The sequence below is a fragment of the Pholis gunnellus genome, assembly GCF_910591455.1.
Source record: "Pholis gunnellus genome assembly, chromosome: 15".
Lineage (NCBI taxonomy): Eukaryota > Metazoa > Chordata > Actinopteri > Perciformes > Pholidae > Pholis > Pholis gunnellus.
The window spans coordinates 6,814,778-6,835,766 of record NC_136542.1 but is presented as its reverse complement, the minus strand read 5'-3'; positions in this window follow the sequence as shown (position 1 = coordinate 6,835,766).

Sequence of the window (20,989 nt, the reverse complement as noted above, 5' to 3'; positions counted from 1 at the left end):
TAAACAGAGGTAGGACACTTAGAAAGACAGCAAGCAAAAGGGGAGGACGGCTTACAGGAAAGGTCATGGGGAATCCAAACTTGTGACATTATAAGTAGACCGTCTGTGTTTTGGCCCGCTGAGGCAGTGGGGCGTCCCGGCCTGCAACATCCTGAGCTGTATAACAGACGGGCTGACTAAATGACAGAGGCAAAGGGTTGCTTTTTATTAGTCGGTGTGGGTAGACCATGCGTCTCACTGCCTACCACAGACGGAGGGGGGGAAAAATATGGAGAAATTGCGAGAAAGAGGAATGAGACATGAAGGGGAAGGCGGCAGACAGAGACTGACAGTAATCCAGCAAAACTCCCAGAGAGAGGGAAGTAGACAGACAGCGAAGTGGGTAGATTACTTGATCCGACGTTGGGAATTCGCGTTACCACAAAAATACCTCCAGTGCAGTATGGGAAACGGGGAAAGAGACTATTTCAGGCTTTGCTCCCGTTTGTTATGCCAGCCAGCATCTCGGGGCAGCGTGGAGGTTTTGCAGAGCTGTAAGTACGTTAACATGTGAGGTGGGAGGAGAAGAAGAAGAAGAGGAGGAGGTGTTTCCCTCAGGGGGGAGAAAACGACCCCATTGCACCAGTGTGCCCTCTTTTGTTTTTTCCCCCCTCTCTCAGATGAATCTAAATCCATTCAAGAGGCTTTATTGGCAAGATAAGATGACTTTGACATTGCCAAGGTTTAAGTGCATCTCTGCCTCTTTCTGGTTGGACGAGGAGCAAGTACAGTAGGGTGGTGGTGAGAGAGGAATGACAGCCTTTATCTCGGTCAGTAAACACAAGCCGAGGGAGTCCCTGCATTGTTTACACTGTGTCTCTAACTCCCCTCTTCCACACTTAGAGGGCACCGTAACACAGTCGCTCACACAGAGACACACACTTGTGTAGATGGATACGCAGGCCTGCGGTGCACACACACACACACACACACACACACACAAAACAAGGTCAAACTCACGCTCACCTTTGCATGTATGCAGGGCACACATAGACACACATGTATGCACACACACACACACACACACACTCACACACACACACACCTACACACACACACACACACACACACATGCTCAGAGGCTGTGGTTGGACAAAGCAGCAGCAGTGGTGTGTGTGTGTGTGTGTGTGGTGGATTGTTGGCAGCCAGTATACAGTGTACTGGTCAGATCCCAGCACACTCAAGCTTCCGTCCTGCCTGCCAGTCTGACCACTAGTGTGTGTGTGTGTGTGTGTGTGTGTGTGTGTGTGTGTGTGTGTGTGTGTGTGTGTGTGTGTGTGTGTGTGTGTGTGTGTGTGTGTGTGTGTGTGTGTGTGTGTGTGTGTGTGTGTGTGTGTGTAACTGCTCTACAGCATGGTGGAATTCAGTGCTTCTGACTTTGCCATAAACCCGAGATGATTTCATACTAAACCGTGCGTGGATCTGCTCTGCATTTTTCTCTCATAGCTGCTCACATGGAACATTTGATCACAGGAAATATCTTACATGACATGCATGCTTTTCTGTGTTTGCATAAGTGTGTTTGCAGCAGATTTTTTTTTTCGAAGGAGAGCAATGCTAAAGATGGTTTCTAGAGCTGCTGTTGTTTGAGGGCACTGTCCAGTATAGAGCATGCATTTCACACTCCAAGTTCAGACAGTGAAATGAAATGCCAGAGGGGTAAACTAAACGTACTGTATGGTAAATGAATTTCGGACGGCCTCTTTCTTTCTGTCTTTTCCCTCCATCTCTGTCTTTGCTGTCTTCACCGCCTCTCCCGTCTACCGCATTATCTGCCCTCTCTGCTCAGCCAAGCGGACCTAAGTGCAACTGATCCATCTTTCTCCATACAGGCTTGCTACAATTTGGACTTGACTGATCATGTCTGTATATTACCGTTGTCTTCTCACCCCACTTGCACAGCATTTCTGCTTCATGAGGTAGTCTACAGCAGCATTAAAAGGAGGGTAATATAAGGGCTATGTCGGGTTCAACTTTGCGTAACATGCGTACATGTTATGACCGCTATTTCATGGAGGAGTCGGATTCGTTTTTTTTGTGGCCTGGAGTTCCAGGGAAGAGGTTTTATTATACCTCGGCGCCGGCGACAGCTGTGGCACAAGGGATTATGTTTATCGGACGTACCCGTCCGGTCCATTCTCGTGAACGCGATATCTCAAGAACGCCTGGAGGGTATTTCTTCAATTTTTGGCACAAACGGCCAGTTCGACTGATTGGAATTTGGTGGTCAAACGTCAAGTTCACTGCGACTTCACAAAACACATTTTTGGCAATAGCTCGAGAATTCATGTGCTAATTATGACTATTTCACGCAAATGACTAATAGGATAAAAATGATATTATACATTTTGGACAGACATGGATGTAAACTGCAGCTTCACTGGTTTTGCAGAGGCATACAACTGCGAGGCTGTAATTCTAGTGTAACAAAGCTGTAGCTGATGCGGAAGAGTCATAACCAGAAGAGTGCAGGGTTGAGAAAGGCAGGGCGAGGAAAGTAAACAGGCGTAAAGTAAACAGGCCAAGTTGCCCTTGAGCAACGCGCTGGAGTTGCTCTTTTGCCAACAGCAGAGCTGTATGAATGTGAAGCAGGGCTCCGCCAGAAGTAAGTCTGCCGCTCAGCTCACCTTCCACAGAAAGTTTCTTTTCACCTCAACAAAACACAGAGACGAAGTACCAGCGGACTCTTGAGGACACCGATTGCGTGACTTTCCCCTTACTTTGATCATGGAAAGATGGTTTTCTCTGCGTGTGTGGCATTTGTAGACCATCGTGTCCTATAATCCAGAGCGCTGCATCCTTGTGGTTTCCATGGCTACAGACAGTGCTGGATCCCTGCTGTGAGGCAGACATGCACCGACACCAGACAGATGAGCGTAACTTCAACCGGTAGTTAGAGCCGAGTCGCGCTGAGAGCTGAGGCCCAAGTAATCCTCCTAACAGGGGTCTGTTCTTTGTCTCGTCTTGGAGAAGCATCAGAAGACATTTCCCCTTCTCTGCTGAGTTAAAGAAAGGCTATAATTAACATCTAATCTTACCAATCACGCAAAACAGACTTTTAAGTGGATTCAATTTTAAAATGAGATGGGTTAGGCATGATCGGTCGCGTGGTTCAGCTCCTTGAAAACCTCCCAGAAATGTCACACCTGTTGCTGCTGCACGCGTGAGTCTGGCTGTATGTTGGTCCGTGCAATAGCGTTACAAATCCATCCATTTCTTTTATTTTTGATCCCTTTTTTGGGATGGACGGATGAAATATGTGCAACATTTGCTGATAGAAGACAATCACAGCTTGTCTCTTTAAATTTTCCTTGTGGATGTTTTGTTTTCTTAGTTCATGAAGCCTGTTTGTTCACTTTAGCCCAGCTGCTGGGAATAAGGAATTTTAGCATTTAGTTTTTTTGTTGTTGTGACATTTAGAGCGTTTACTCAAAATTCCCTTGACGGTTGGATGGAAACTTGGCTTCTCCCTCCCCTAATTCGCCAGTCTGGAAGCAGCCTCAAACACGTATAAGGACTAAGGGCGGGTAGGTTTCACTGATTTTGACTTTTGCTGTTTCTCTTTTGCTTTCTTTCTTTCCTTCCTCCCCTCTCATCTGTCTTCTGATCTCTTCAGACAGCCCTGACAACACCCCCCCCCCCCTCCCCATATCTTATTCCTCTGACTTCTCATCTGTCCAGGTACAGGCCCCTCGGGGGGGGGGGAACACCAGAGATGTTAGAGTCCCTGTCTGATCCAAACTGAGTGGCTCGTTTTGTGTGTGTGATTAGAATATTTGTCCATATACAGTAGAGGACGAACTGCCGCCCATCCCTGCACCCTTGCTTTTATAATGCTGGTATAAATATCTTCATGCGCTCAGATCGTTACTCTCGAGATTGCTCTCCAGTGAGTATATTATTGTGTGTGTGTGTGTGTGTCAGTGCCCCATGCCTGGGAGAGCTAAGATGTGGTAGTTTGATATCACCGGCGCTCTTTCATCAGTGAGGTGATTCTCCTGCTATGTGTTTGAACTGCAGTGAATCAAAGACAGCTTGTTGTACAGCTGCAGCTGTGGCCACATCACCCGCACACTCCATCTACTCAAGACTTTCTTTCTCTTTCTCTCTTTCCCCCTTTCTTTATTGTTTTGCGATCTTTCATAGCGTTCTGGGCTTTGTTCGTGTTTTCTTTTGCCATCTTTCTTTTTCCAAGGGTGGAGGGGGAGTCACAGGAGAGGGAGCAGAAAACGGCGGGCTTTGTAGCTAGAGGCCCGCGGATCTTTTCCTCCATCCATCACTTACGCTGAAATCTCTTTAGAAGAAGCGGTTACAGAGAATAACATTGTGTGAGTGCTTGGTAAAAAAATGGTGACCTATCCTTTAACCCTGCGTTTTTTATTTCTGCATGAATAACCGACACCTTGCATCACCACGTTTTTGTGAAGCATAAAGCTTCTCATTTTTATGTGAGGTGCCATGAGGTCAGGGATAATTGTGGCACTAAAGGCTTGACTGAGACTGAATGAATGCAACTGTTCTATTGACATTGAGATAGAAACTCATGATTAATACCTGATCTGCATAATAAGCCATTTGTAAATTGCATCGGTGCTTCCTTCAAAGAAGTACTTTGCACTAAATTTGTATTTTTGTATCAATAACTGTCGCTTTCAGTGTTGGAAACATTTTCTCTCCCATCCGTCACGGAGAATAAAGCTTAGAAAAGTCTTTTCTACTCAATCTGTTCTTGATTATACGATCATAAATATCTGCATTATCTTGATCAGCCTTGGGGTGCAGGGATCTTATCTGTGCTTTTTAATTGGCTGTCAAACTGTTATGTTTGTTTCTCTCGTCCTAACATTTTCCGCTTATTTTCCTGATCCTTTCCCTAACATTAAGTCATTAGTTTTTTGAAGGGCCTTCATCTTGTTTTCTAAAGATGATTTATTTCATTCCACCCGATGAACTACATATCTCCTGCCACCCACACACACACACCCACACACACAGTAACTTAATATATCTTATCAAAACACAGACTTTTGGGGTTTTATACTCTACTTATAACTGAGTAAAGTAGATTTTAAAGTTATCTTTCGAAGTCACAGTGCGTTTACAATGTCAACATACTACAAGGTAACTTTAGCTGCAATTGGAATACAATCCCATGCTCCGGCTTTCCCAGTCTGTACTTTCTGATTGCATCTTGATTAAAGGCTGAGTTTTGAAGCATTCATCTCAGACAGGACCAACTTCATGTTGACTACATTGATGTGGCCCGTGTGTGTAATTATACTGTAATTTCATCATGGTAACGTTGTGATTAAACTAGTTTTTTTTTCACTGGTTTATTTGTAGCAACATTGTACAGAGTTCCACAATAGAAGGCGTCACAATCCAGTGCGTGGGCCGTGCGCTCATGGGAACCAGAGGGGCTTTTAGTGTTCGGGTCCTCGGGGAGCCGGGCTGGGACTGTGTTGTTGTTGATGATAAAGGCACTCCCACAGTTTTAGGGCCAACACATACAACACACACACACACACACACACACACACAAACACACACACATACACACTCACATACATAAAGTTATAGATGGGGTAACTTTGGCATCATTATAATGTCCACTTTCAGGAGACTAACTTTCATAGACTCTCACACCTCACATGCTTTCACTAATGCATATGTTCACATGCCCCGAGGATCAGATACCGTATGTGTGTTTACACACGTGCACATATACATGCACCCAAACAAATGAGAGCTTAAGTTAAGAGACGTGGAGCGGAGCCAAAAAACACACAACAAACGGACTCCTCCGTCATCTGTCCTTTCAGTCGCACAGGGAATATGTTGTTACTTTGTTGTTTAGTCACGTTCCTTCTTTCCTTGATTCCTCGTCTTGCCTCCTTCTTCCCTCTTTGACGGTATGTTTGCAATCAGTGTAGAACATATCACTTCCCGTGACGACCAGTTTCTTTAGCCAGGTATTTACAAGCGGGAAAAAAAGTATCGGAGGAAAGTCTTAAAGTATAAATGTGTTATTTGTTTTCTCCTTTCTTATCCTGTCATTGATCTCATGACCCACTGTGGGGGTTGAGACCCAATGTTGGGAACCACTGAATGAAAAAAACTACAGTATAATATTTAATCTAAACTGGTATATTGACAAATATTGTGTTCCTTTTAAAATAGCTGTAGGCCATATTGCGATCTCAATATAATCTTTACAATTAAATAATGAAAACGGCTATCCATACACATGATGCAACAATCCATTCCTGTTTATATTTGCTCCAGGTGCATCCTGAAATGATATGGGGATCAAGTGGCACATTTTCTGGCATGCAGGGGGTAATGAGGGGCAAAGGAGGTGAGGTTAGGAGTTGAGTGTTAAGATTCCCCCCCCCCCCCCGGCAAGGCAGTGACGGTGAGAGAACGTATCTAAAGTATCTACCATTGAGGCTGAATCAGGGGAATGCAGGCTACTTTACCCGCCGGCGCCAGAACTTATATATAGGCTGTACACTTAAGGACGCCAGCGTTGCCCTCCGTACGCCCTCCTCCTCTGGATGCAACATACGCCTCCAGCATATTCATCTCACTGTTGGACTGCTTTCTCAAAAGTCATGTTGTAAGAATCTAAAACACGTCTTGTTGTCAGGATTAGTTCGTTGTCAAGTTAGGGGTAAAAAAAGAGGAGCCATTCTCTAAATGGAGACGAACGTTTAAGGTAAAGAAATGCCTTTTTTTCTCAGCTCAGTCTCGTGTGTGTGGATTTGAGTGTTTCTGATGTGAGCAGCTGTAGGGGAAAAGGTGTTTTAACTCAAATCTGTGAAGTTTTTTTTTTTTCCTCCCCAAAATGTCAACGTCTCCTTTCTTTCTGTCTCTCTAAGCATGATAGACTTCCTCAATTCCGCTCTTTTTAAGTCTGAATATCTCCTCTGCTAAAACCCGGAGTCTTAATCCCAAACAGTGCAGTGTGTCGCCGGGGAAAAAAAAAGAGAGTTGAAGAGACGGGAAGCCTTTAAAGACGCGGACGAATGACTGATGCTTTTGAAATGAGCAAGTATTTCCCAAAAGATGAAACAAACTCTGGACTTAACTTGACACAAAAGCTCAAGGCTTTTTGAATAGATCGTTATAACTAGAAGCTCCTCTCTCTTGACTTTATAATGAGGCTATTTCGGGAAGCTGCTCTCTATTTGCTGACTGAAGGGCGGAGATGGGGTGAAGCCAGTTTCCCAGAGGTTGACTGACTCCTGACTTCAAAGGCCAACACAGTCATACTGTCACTGCTGCTGGAGGAGCCAAGTCCAGAGGGATCACAAGAGTGTGTGCGTGTGTGTGTGTGTGTGTGTGTGTGTGTGTGTGTGTGTGTGTGTGTGTGTGTGTGTTTGCGCATTTCCAGTGGTGGGGAATTACACTTTGAGCTTGTTGATTAGAAAAGGGATGCTTAAGGCAAGATGGCACGCATTGAATAATTGAATAAGTAACCAAGGCTTGTTGCTCTTTGTTTTCTGAGAACTGAAATTGTAAAGTTGATTCCTCTTTTCAAGAATTTAAAAGTGACCTAATGTATCCATCAATAGTTTGCAACAGTATGCTCTCGCTTTTCAGTTATTACTGTCAGTTCGGTCCATGAACTTGTGCGGGTGGTTTGCATGGGAGTTACAAACCTCTCTCCGCACCCAACTAAGCAAGTGTAGGTGTAAGTGTTTGTGATTGAATGCATCTTACAGTGTGTGTGTGTGTGTAACGGCATACAGATGTGAAGCGAGGACATGGAAGGCTTGGCAGTATACCGACAGGATGACTGTGTGTCTGCCTTCTCTGTCTGCCAGGAGCTCAGTAACTTTGACTGGAAAATTTGGAATCATAGTGCGCACTGACTGCTCATGTTATATGGAAAGACACACACACATACACACACACATTTACATTTATAGTATTTACTGGCAGCTAATGGTAAGAAGAAAGACATCCACACGCCAACTTAACATGAGAGCATTTACTCCCCTCTCAACTTTTATGGGAATACACACACACACACACACACACACACACACACACACACACACACACACACACACACACACACACACACACACACACACACACACACACACACACACACACACACTGAGATGTGAGCCAATGACACATCCCAGCAGCATAAGGGATGCCGTCATACCATATGCGTGAGGGATTTGAGGCAGACAAGGACTTGACTTGGGTTTTGTTGGAGATTTGTGTGCTGCTTATTATGTGTGTGTGCGTGTGTGTGTGTGTGTGTGTGTGTGTGTGTGTGTGTGTGTTACCACTCCAGATAAGGCAGGTCTAACAAGGCTGTTGTCCTCCCTCTGACCTATCTTACACAGCCACATACTGCAAAGCAGCGCATTCTTCATATTGACTTCCAGTAGTGATGATGAAATCCAGTCCATACTGTCTTTTCAGGTTTACCGCTCTGTTCTTCTTTAGCTCATTGAGTAGATTCATTATGTGTAAGTCTCACTGTAACAGTGAGAGTATAGCAGCCTTGTGATCTATTTTATGTTTTTTACATTGATCAATGTTGATAATTATTGCACTATATATTTATCGATAATAATAATCATACTCAGTTTACAGGTTTTTTTAAACCACATTTGTTATTGTTTTACCCTTTTTCATTCATTATGAATATTACACATTAACATCAACTTCCATTCATTTATCATGGAATATTTTATCCTGATCATTTTTTCTATCTCATGGTTGTGTGCTTGTGTGGTGCTAAAGGGATCAGCGGTCAGAAGATCATTAAAATCATCCGGATTCATCCTTTTACAACAATGACCAATATGCAACCTATGCACAGGCTAAACATGGTCATTTACAGCAGTGACATCACTGCTTGTACTAAAGAAATACAACAGTGTGAAGGTTGTGAGATGTGTTTGCACGCTCTGAAAACTAGCAAGTACCTCTGAGTTTAGATTGTTTTGTTACGTGTATTGTTATGGGTCAAAAAATAACTTCTGTGCTCAAATGCAAATGTTTCTTTTCTCCTACTTGGCTCCCTGTCAACTCTAAATTCAATTAAAAAGCCTTACTGCCACTTTCAGAGCTGGCGGGGGCAACCTCCTCCAGTTTGTTACTGAGTTACAGCTCTATTATCACAAGTGCTTCACTTCCGTCCTCTGAGCAGAGCCTGCTGGCTGTATTGCTTCAGACTTGAAACCAAAGCTGATCAGCCTTTTAAAGGTCTTGATCCCATTGGACGGTTTCAAAAAGCAGCTCCACACTTTGTTGAGTTTTTTTGTTTGAACTTGGAACTTGTTCATATTATTTTCATCTCTCATTGTCTTTAACTATTTATCATTTTGAAGTGTGTGATAGTCTGTAATTGACATCACTGTCAGCCAGCCAGCGTTAGCGTTGGTGTGCACGTGTGTGTGTGTGTGTGTGTGTGTGTGTGTGTGTGTGTGTGTGTGTGTGTGTGTGTGTGTGTGTGTGTGTGTGTGTGTGTGTGTGTGTGTGTGTGTGTGTGTGTGTGTGTGTGTGTGTGTGTGTGCGCGCCAGGCTATTGGTCAGTGTGTTGGTGTGATAAATCGTGTCAGTAGTCGGTGTGATGGTCCAGGCTTGCAGCCAGTTAGAGCCATAGTAACAGCACAGTGCTCACACTCCGCCTTTGAACTGCTGCTATAATGAGGGAATGTTCTTTTCTAAGCCTAACCCAAGGGAGGTTGTGTGTGTGTGTGTGTGTGTCTTTGTGGCATGGTGAGTCATACATGCTGCAGCCATTGTCTTTGTACTCTTGACATGCTGGCCTATAACCAAAGGTCTTGTTGTTTTCCTCAGCCTCCAGGTGACAGAAACAAACCAGGAAGAATGTGTGTGTGTGTGTGTGTGTGTGTGGGTGTGTGTGTGAATATATGTTGCCCCAGGCGAGATACTTTCCTTACATACAGGGTAGTCACACATGAGATCACCACGTTCGTTCTACTTTGTAGGCTTTGGCCTACAAAGCTGGGCGGCCTGTCAAGAAACTGTATGTATGTATGTGTGTGTGTGTGTGTGTGTGTGTGTGTATTTGTGCACACGTGTGTTTGTGTGTGTGTTGACAGTAGAGACAGGTCCACGGCTCGCTCTTTGTTAAGTCCTGGTTTGACATTATTGGAGTTTAATAAGCCATACTTGAGTTGGCTCGTGTAGTAAATCTTTGCTTTTGTGCTGCCATATTACAAACAGATGTGCGTGCGCACACACACACACACACACACACACACACACACACACACACACACACACACACACACACACACACACACACACACACACACATACACATACATACACACACACACATATACATTGTAGATACACGTAAATACAGCTTGCAGCTATATTTGGAAGCCAGAAAAAACACTCTCTCCTTCACTTCTTATGTTCGCTTTAGTCTGATCAGGACAAACCCAGTTTTCTAACCAGGTTGGACAAACAAGCTCTTTTCATTATGTCGTATTACATTATGCTCATTTCTTTTTTTTAATGCAGCCACTTGCGTTTCAATCGTGTGATATTCTGCCATCGTATTACCTTTTGTTCACACTGTCTTTACTTTTACTGCCCTCCTTCTCGCTTCTCTTTCAACCGGTGCTTCCTGAGTGTGACACACCTTTTCATTGAGGCAGTAGAAGCATCTTTCCTTGTCCTTCATCTTCCTCCCTTTCTTGTGCTCACCTGGATTGGGTGTAACCAGCTCTTCTGAACTCCACTTCATTCATATATGTATATGCATAAATGAAGAAACGTCTGTTAGCGTTAGTAGTATTCATGCAGTGAGAAATATGCGATGATCTAACCAATGCTATTTAGTATTTTGGATCTATGTATCATTTTATTTGTAAAACCATCCCAAATTACATCGTTGTTAAATGTATAAGTTATTCATAAGTGTCAGATCAGATGTGTCGACGATGTATGGAAGCATTAGTTGCTTTGCATTTCTAGTGGTTACATAAGAGCTCGTTTGTAATGGGTTATAGTGTACAGACATGTAAATCATCATTTAGTTAACAGTTAAGCTTTGACTCGGCTGAATTCGAACACACAAAGAGCAGGTGCAACTGGCTCCTAGCCAGATGTTGTACGGGACACACCTCAAAGAATTATTCCATTTGTAAAAGTCTCTCTTGCAATGTATGTATGTTTTCCTGCACATTTACATGCATACACATCGATGTAAAATCCCAAACTGTACAATAGGGCTGCTTCTGATTAGGAAAGTCTAGACCTAAACAATGGCCTTATAGCGGCAGCGCCACAGCCACATGCTCGGCTAAACCCACATCCCAGCCAGAGACTGTATGCACTTGGCACACACTGAGGGTTTATGGGTAAGTGAGTGAATGAAACACCCTGTCCGTTGATGTCTCAAACAGACGAAATAAAAGCACCATTAAAAACAAGAGCGCACAAAGAAGGAGAGAAGATACTGGCGGTATTTGTCTTTTTAGAATCACAGAGTGGATTCAACCAAAGAGGTGCTGATTGAGAGATGAGGGATTAAAGAAGAGGAGAGGGAGAGCACTGGAAGAAGAAAATAGGAGACATTTTGAGGGGCAGATAGTTGGCATGCACGGGGAGGTAAAAAGGAATGGACAAGAGTGAAGATTCTGGTGGAGTCTTGTGGTGACGTGGACCAGGAGAACATGGCCCCGTCTCTGTGGATCAGGTTGTGTGTGACGCACTCAAGAGACAGTGAGACTCACGGACATGTGCACACATTCATACCCTGAGATGAAAAGGCAGCCGGACATTCGACTGTGAGCGGCCACTTGGGTCACATGCCCAAACACAACGCCAAGAATAGACTCTAAACACTGGGGAAGAAAATAACACGGTAACAGCGGATGTGGCATGTGTGTGTGTGTGTGTTTGTGTGTGTGTGTGTGAGAGAGCTAGGGAAAGGCAGATTTGTGTTTTTCACGTGTTTTTAAATGTGATTGTGCTTTACATTTATTTAAAGGCTTCACTGGGCTTATAAACGAGCCACACAGTTACTTTTGTAAGTCTTGCTTTCATCCCTGGCTGTAACGAAGCCCTTTTAATATCAATCAGAGTCTTGAAGTTGCGATTTTATTGTTGTTCCCACTAATTTTCCTTCAGTTGAGGTTGTGTGCAGCCACACGTTTTAATAGAAGGGAGGGAGGAGGGTTGAGTGAGAGGTTAGGCAGGTCCAGTTTTATGGGCTTGTTTGTATGTTGGGTTGTAAATACCCCCCCTAACAGGCTTAATGTGACAGCTGGTCCCACAGACCGCCAAATCTGGTCCTGCTGAAACTGCTGTACAGTAAAACACACCAAAATATCAAGATAATATACTTCATTCTAAAATGTAAAACTATGGTGAGATGACATCGCCGCTGCCTTTTTATGGCTTTCAGTGAAGAGTTGAGACCCACAAGGCTTTGCGTGCCAGATGATGAGCAGTTTAAGAGAAATACAACAAGAAGTGGACTGAGTCGGGGTGCTAGAGGTAGATGAAAACCGCTAATAGTAGGGAGGAATTAGATGACTGTTGGGTCGATTTCCACCAAATTTGCCATACCAACTTACATCATGGAAATCCTGATTACAGGGTCTGTTAGGCCTAAGGGTCAGCAGAAAGCAGTAGCATGAAGAGTTGTAAGAAATGTAAGTCTTATTAAGCTTAGTCTCCCAGACTTTGTGGAGATATCTGCCACATATTATTGTTTTATCAAAGGGTAATAAAAGAAACTTTTTTTTGGATTGGAGATCAACAGAAACCAAACATTTCTTAGTTCCATCTTTTGGGATTAGCTGCTGCTCTTTGTATTCATTGACTATCTTCTCGTGTGACGCTGATGGTACAGCTCTTTTTTTTACAACACTGGGGAACAGCTTTCCATTAAATATGAGAGAAAAATAAGAGGGACATTTAGAGGTTTTCTGGTGGAATAACGTGACGGGATATTAATCAAATTGTGATATTAATCTGTTTTTGCCCTATAGTTTTGTATTTTTGGTTTAGTTTGGACTGATGTAGTAAGATTGTAGTCTTACTGTTTAATTGTAGGTCTTTTAACATGTTGGCACTGTATTGGAAATAAGTGCTTTCACTTTAACATGTTTTCCCCAAGATCCAAATCAAAATAGCGTTTTAGTGACTCTTACAGTATAAACCGACCTGATTGGTTGAGATGTTGAAGGCTGCAGAACGGATGAAGAACACGTGAGACGGGCTGTACCACAAAGTCCTGATTTAGATGTGGTTTTGTGTGTGTTTGTATGTGTGTGTGTGTGTGTGTTCTGTGTACTCTTGCATGGCGGCGAGATAAGGAGGGGTGAGTCAGTGGTGGTTCGGAACACGATGACTCTCCTCACCTTCTCGGTGACGATGGGGCCATGGCGACAGGGGTTTGCGGTTAGAAACCCTAATCTGCTCCTCATATGACCCTCTGATGGACAGGGACAGCAGTCAACGCACACACGCAAGCACACACGCACGCACACACACACACACACACACACACACACACACACACACAAACAGCTCTCAGACTAGTTAGTCTAGCTTTGGCTCTCCAGTCTAAACATGCTCTTATATGGATTTGTGTTAAATTCTGGAGATCTCCTCACTTCTTTCATTGTAAACACATAGTCCTGCTGCTGCCTACATGTAACTGCCCGGTGAGCACAAACATGTCTGAAAGTCAGTATGTTTGGACGTCCAGAAGACGTCTTTAGAGGCGGGGGAAAGACATTTCTTTTTATACGTCTTCCTGTGACACTGTATATACTGTGTGTCGCTGATGAGACGTCTTTAAGATGCTACTTTTAGACGTCCAGACTACATTTCCAGAGAGGCCGGAGGTGTTTAAGATGTGAACTGTGACTTATTTAAGACAAGTCATCAATATTTTATACTTCTTTTTCACATATCTATGCTTGCTGTATTCAAGCTGTCCTTCTTTAGGGGTTGAGCACAACATGATTGGTTGATGCCTTTATTCATTAAAAATCAACCTCATTCCAAAAAACAGCTACAATGTTGCTTTTTCCTGTTCTCTGTGAAAGCATTCATGGCAAAGTAACAGTTTGCCTGATTTTATACAAACAGTAATGCACTTGCTGTAAGTTTAGCCTCTGTTTCCTAACATCTGCCTCTGTTTCATGTAGTTTGCAGCTTTAAATGTTGGCCTCTTTTGCATTTAATTGGTTCAATAACGATGCGAATGTGATTGGAAATCACATCGCAGGCAGTCGTCAAAATCTGTCATGGCGATGCCTGCTCCCTCTCTTTCCCCTCTCTAGTCTCTGATTCACCCTCGGTAGTCTGTGTGCGTGTGTGTGTGTGTGTGTGTGTGTCACATATCACCATACATCTGGACTTCACTGGCTGCTCATGCATCCCACGATCAGCTGCTAGTGGGCAGATCCATCATCTTGTCAGTTTACTGCTTATTTCCACGGTTGATGCAGCTCGGTTTCACAAGTATTGGGTTTAAGTGTATGAGTGAGTCTGTGTGTTGCAATTTTTTACATTTGAATTATGTCTGTTGGTGTAAAAACACTGCGGCATCTGGGGAATGTCTGAGTCCAGAACATTTTGGAACAAGCCATCTGACCAGCAGGGGATCAGGGACTTGGTCTGATTCTGGCTCCATGTCGTCTAGTCTTGGTCTACTTCTCTTCCTTTTTGGGCTCTTCGTGTGCCTGAACACTCACCACCTCATTATACATTACGTGCACCCCGTTCGTTTTGTTTGTCATATTAGCTATTTTGGTACCGCTGATAAATCTTTACTAGATTCCACTCTTCCGCTGTTAAACACATTTAATCTTAATGGGATTGGCTTTGCTAATTATACAGCAGGACCATCTTTGGCTAAGTGTGTTCTTTACAAATGCATTATACAAATATGATTTATGACAGACCGATGTCAGGAGTCAAGTTGCATTGTGGGTGATGTAGGTTTCCCTTGCCAGGTCTTGACAGGAAAGAAAAATGCATTTAATAAAAAAGATGATCTTTTTTGGTTGTTTTTTATATTTGTGGTCGATTTTGCTGCATTTTTGTCCCCTAATGTGTCCATTGTGAGTCCGTCCGTGTTATTTATAGGAGTGCAGTTCTAAATTGATGGAGTCATCTTATAAAGGATGATGGGGGGGTCAGGAGAAAAAAACTGATTTGGAGATCCTGAACGGATTAGTTTTATTGAAGTGCACTTTGATGAACCAACGGAGCTGTTGAACTGATACTGATAATGCTTCGGCTCATTGATTTTGAGCCCCACTGCTCCAAGCTGAACCTTTTCCTCCCTGCTTTCTTTCCTCAAGTTACTGCACGGTTTTGCATGTCTGCGCCTTCAGCTGTCTGGTTTCTTGTTGGAAGTTGTCGGTGTAAGCTGGTTGCCTCTGGGTCTGCGTTGTAGTTGGAAGCAGAAATAAAGTGGTTGACTGGCTGAATCCAGCTCAGCTGTCTTTGCACATTTCGTTAGGTTTTATGTGTGTGTTCTTTGTCTTTTGTGCCAGCGTGCATGTTTGAGTGGGCAATGCGTGTGACACACTGTCTGATGTCAGCGTGTCACCTTGTGCATTAGCAAAATGTTCTTTTTAAAGTTGTAACAATGCCGGGTCATAGTGAGCTCCAGGCAAGGCAGGGTGGACAGATGTGTGTGTGTGTGTGTGTGTGTGTTTGTGTGAAAGTGTGTAGGTGTTTATTTTTGTTTGTGTGTAGGTGTGTGCTTATGCATGCTTGAATTAACGTGCATGTTTAAGTGTGGAGTGTGGCGCTGAGTTGTGTTTGATTGTGTACGTTTGTATCTGCAAATGTGTGCGTGTTCTCTTTGCTACTTGTGTGTATGTGTGCACAAAATGTGTGTGTGTGTGTGTGTGTGTGTGTGTGTGTGTGTGCACACTACATGTTTGGATATTTTTTTAGCAGATGCCAGCTTTCATCATCATCATCATCTCATGTGGCCTAGAGTGGTGCTTATTATCGGCATGTTTTTCTTTACCCTCTGCAGTAGAAAAGCAGGATGTGTGTGTGTGTGTGAGAGAGAGTGTTAGCCTTACAAGGCCACGCTTTTTGAACCAGGAAACATTTAAGGATAAGAAAAGACGTGAGTCAATGTTTTCCTTCATCTGCTCAGGAGCACAAAAACATCCTCTTTGCCCTAAACACCTTCTCTAAGGGGATATACACTGTGTGTGTGTGTGTGTGTGTGTGTGTCCGTGTGTCCGTGTGTCCTGCAGTCCTTGAGGTCGTTGTTTTGTTCCTCATGTCGTGGTGAGCTATTCACACAGCCCACTTTCCCGAGAGATGTGAAGAGCGCTGCAGGAACAGCTGGTACAGCACTGGAGTTGCAGAACTGTGGAGGAGCACTTGTGCCAATTCAGCCTGTGAAGCAGGAGCGTGCAGCCAGTTGGAGACGAGGAGGAAAGAATTAAGTGAAGGAGGGAGGGAGATGATGAAGAGAGGAGGGAGTGTGAGGTGGAGAATAAAAGGGGAAGAGGAAAGCAGGAGAAAGGCAGAGATGATGGACCAAGTGAGATTGAGTCTTTTATGTCGACTTTTCCGCACCTTCATTGTATTTATTGGTAACCAAACATGTTTAAGAAGTTTAGTTTTGCAGTACTTTGTAACATGACAGATTTCCCAGAAACAGACAAACTCAAGGGTGCATGTTCTGTGTGTAGTTTGAAGGTATGTTAAATGTTGGGTTAGCTATGAAGGAAGCAGCTGATGTCAGTCCGCTAATGCAAGCAAATAGTTGCCTATAATATTGATAAACTAATTGTTGCAGCTCTTAATGGATGCCCGTAGGATAATGTGTGACCTTCTCTAAACTGTTGTTGTCTCTCTGCTCACAGTTTCCCCCACATAGTCAGCAATTATAATCACGGACAACATTAGTTACACTAAAATGTAAAAACATAGTCAGGTTTATTGGAGCCAGGGCTGGGCAAACTTAATGTTATCATTTATCGGTGTTCAGTGCTATCTACTTCACACGTGTTTTTAATTTGGTCTGTGCACGGTTACATTTGTAATGTTTTCAGTGTGAGGCTATTCTCATCTGTGCTGCTAGAAGCAGAAATGCCTTTACTGCTGCCTACTGCAGTGACCTACACATACCACTCCACTTTATTGGCTGGCAGGGAAAAGTAATAGAAAACAGATTGATCAACTTCTGTCATAGCATTGAGATATATAGCAACTATACAGATGTAAACCAGTACTCTCTTTGTCCCGTGTTTCCTCTCTTTGTTTCCATGAGCAATGCCTCCACAGTCATTTTATAAAACTGTCCCGAGAGACAGCTTAGTTCAGCCATGACTGCTGTTCTGACCTACAGTATAAAGACCAGTGATATTACTCTGGGACGTGCTCTACCTGCAGACAGGGTTTCATCATGAACAGCCCTGTGTGTGTGTGTGTGTGTGTGTGTGTGTGTGTGTGTGTGTGTGTGTGTGTGTGTGTGTGTGTGTGTGTGTGTGTGTGTGTGTGTGTGTGTGTGTGTGTGTGTGTGTGAGCGTGTCTCCAGAGTGCAGTGATTTGTGCTCTTAGCAGCCTGAGTCTCATCCAGACAATACGTTTGGCAGATATAAGTCTCTTCCAGACACGCATACACACACGCACACCCACGCACACGCACACTGTACATATTCAGTCCTAAAGTTTTGCCATTCACAGATGTAAATAATGGTTATTTTATGTTTTGTGCTATTTGTAAAACCTAAACAAACGTATGTGATCTTTCTTACTTCAGGGTTTATGAACACAGACACCTTAACCTTCCCTTGATGCTTAATTGTGTCAGATATCCTTTGATTGTTCTCCTGCTTGCATTTTGGCTTGTGTACAGACGTCTGGTTTGCAGCTCCCAGCTCGTCTCTCTAAGGGACCTGGCGGGGCTTTACTTTGCAATCCAGGCCGCCAAAACTCCAGCTCTCATCCTCAAGAAAGACTAATGGCCTTGTGCATCTGGCACAGTTAACGTAAAACCTCTTGCTGTGTTTTAAATTACACATATTTTTCAGGTTTATTAGACAGAGGAAGATTTGGAGGGGATGATTGTAAGATTCAAACGTAGTGTTGTGAAGATGTGGTTCATGCTTTGTGTTGGACCATCAAAACTCTCTGCAAACAGTTTGATATCAGATTTAAAGAAAGAAAAACTTCCCTGCCGTAATTACTGTTTTTCTCTTGTGCCGAACAGCTTTAGTTTGCAGTTTTTTCTCCTGCACAAGTAAGACAATTGTTTCTCTTCTTACCATTTTGAACGGTTTGATTGCCATCTTTCTCCTTTGTCTCTCCTAGTCTGACTTTTTCTCTGCGGCTGTCGCCGAGGCAGAAAATGATGATAATTGTGAGAGCGTGGTCCCAGTCTGACGAGGACAGCGCTGTCCTTCAGAGCATCTTTCTATCTATCGACACGCCTCTGTTCCTCTGCCAGAAAATGACAGAAAGACAGCTGATTGATCCACAGCTGATGAACAAACTCCGAATCAATTTGACTCTATTTTCAAGAAAATATGACCGTGTAGTTTGTGCGTGGAGGCAAACGGGCAGAGTCAATAAATAATTCATATATGGATTACAGAAAGAGGCAGATAATTGGGTCAGAACTGCAGTTAGTTCGTTGGACATTTGCAGCGATCGGAGTGTGGGAGAGGGGAAAAGTGAGGGAATAATTGAAGACAGAAAGGATGGATGGATGGATGGAACACAGACATTGATCAAATGCGTTTATAACTGCACATTGTAGTACAGAGTTTGCACGTGTTTTGTATTCATTTCCTTATGAGCATGTGTTTGTGTTTCTCAGAGGAGAGTAATGTTGTACAAAGCCCAGTAAATCCCTCTTTTGTTCCGACTGTTGTCCCCCATTGTGGGGCAGAAGTCAATTTCCACAAAGCAAATTTCTCTCACTCGGTTCTGTTTAGTATTTGATGGCCGAGCAGAGCTCTCTGTTCTCTCTGTGTGATCGCAGTAGCAGCACCGGGGTTGTGCATCAAGCTGTGTGTTTGTGTATACAGTGAGAGGGCTTGTGTAGACCTGTCCTCTTTGTGGTTCCTATTTGGGCCTTCTTCACAAAGACCCACTTCCTCTGTGAGGCCCCTAACACACACACACAGCAAAACAACATGCAAGTATTCACGTGGGCAAAGTCACTCAAAGTACACAACTTCTTTTTGTGCACATTTGCTGATGTTCACACACACATACACACATGCACTTACATGTTTTTTTGGTGGCTGAAGTGGAGGTTGTGACAAGTGGCCTCTGGGGATTTAGTGCTTCCTGGGGAAGGTCACATTGAAGGAAAGACTTTTTTTAGATGGGGGGGAGAGGGAGCAAAGAAAGAGAGAGAGAGAGAGGATTGGAAGGAGAGAAGGGAAAAAGATTGTCACAAATAATCTCAGGGAACACAACCTACCTTCTCTTGCTCTGCTTTTGAACCCATTCACACAGACAGAGAGCAATAAAAGAAGTAGGATGTGCAGGAAGCAAAGGATTAAGGAGAGTGATAAGAATTCCACTGCAAATTGCATTATGGTGCCCTTTGTCAAAACCTCACATAAAGCTAACGAAGGTAACCTTCACGATGTACTTTCAATCTGATGAAAATGTCTTGTTTTAGCAATGAAATAAACCATATTGCTACCTGTATTTGGAGTTAATACCATATGAGAGTTAATAAAACCAAGTTTTTTTTCATATTTTCTTCTTAAGACTTCTTAAAAATAAATCACATTTTTTTTATGTCTAATGAAATTCCAGCTTTCAGCTTTACGTTTTCGCTTGTTGACGCTGAACTGAAAGCTGATGCCTCCGTGCATTCTCCGCTAACTCCCCCATGAAATATGTCCAGAAAAAAAAAAAGAAAGAAAGAAAAGAAACATCGCTCAGCTGCCACTAGATCACAGCAAGGCTTGAAAAGAGGCCACAGAATGTGTGTGTTCGTTACTAAATCTTTTTTTTCTTCTGTAATATGTGTCAGTGAGGCATGTGCAGGCATTCATGAGTGGGTGTACAGTATGCGCGTGCATGTGTGTGGAGGTTGCTCAGTGTTATAAACACCAGTGGAGTTTGTTTACATGCTCGATATCACTTTGGGAAGCTGCCGTTCACTAAGATATGCACACATACAGTATATTTAGTGTGTGTACAGCAAAGAGGAAGGAGTGTGAGTCTTAGTGTGTGTGTGTGTGTGTGTGTGTGTGTGTGTGTGTGATTACTAACCCATAATAGTCTATTTCTAACTGTCTGTCCAGATTTCAAGTGCAGCTTGCCAGGAAGTGTAATTTCCTGCTCAAGAGACTGATTCAGCAGCATCCAGCTGTTGTGTTTGTGTGGAGAGAAAGGAGACAGAAAGATGAGGCAACCGCCTGTTTTTTTTCCATACAACTACTTTATAGTTGTTTTTCCAGGTGCCACGAGCCCCCATCCCCACCTTGCCAGCCGCTCTCCCCCACCCACAAACCCACCAATCATTCCTTCCTCCTCCTCCTCCTCCTCCTCCTCCTCCTCCTCCTCCCAGTTGCTCTTTTTCACACTTTTAAGTAGGAAACTTTGGCTCCATAATTCTCCCGAGAACCGAGAATGTCCACACTCTCAGTTGTAATAGTTGTAGTAAGCTTTCAGTGTTGTTCTTTCTTTCTGTGGTTATTCTAAAAGCCCTGCATCCCTGTATGCAGTTCTGCACTTATATCAACTATTAGCTGCATGCCTGTATTGGCAGGGTCTTCACGAATTCTGAAATTATTCTGATTATTTGATTTCAAGATGGTGGGTTTTTACTTTTCTGTTTTCTTTTAAAATCCGATTGTAGATTGAAATATGCGGTGAAAATAATATATACATAACTCGACAGTTTCTATAAATACACAGCTTGTTTGTATAGTTAAGATTTAGAGTGAGGTGTGTGCTAGTGCCTTCTCACCAC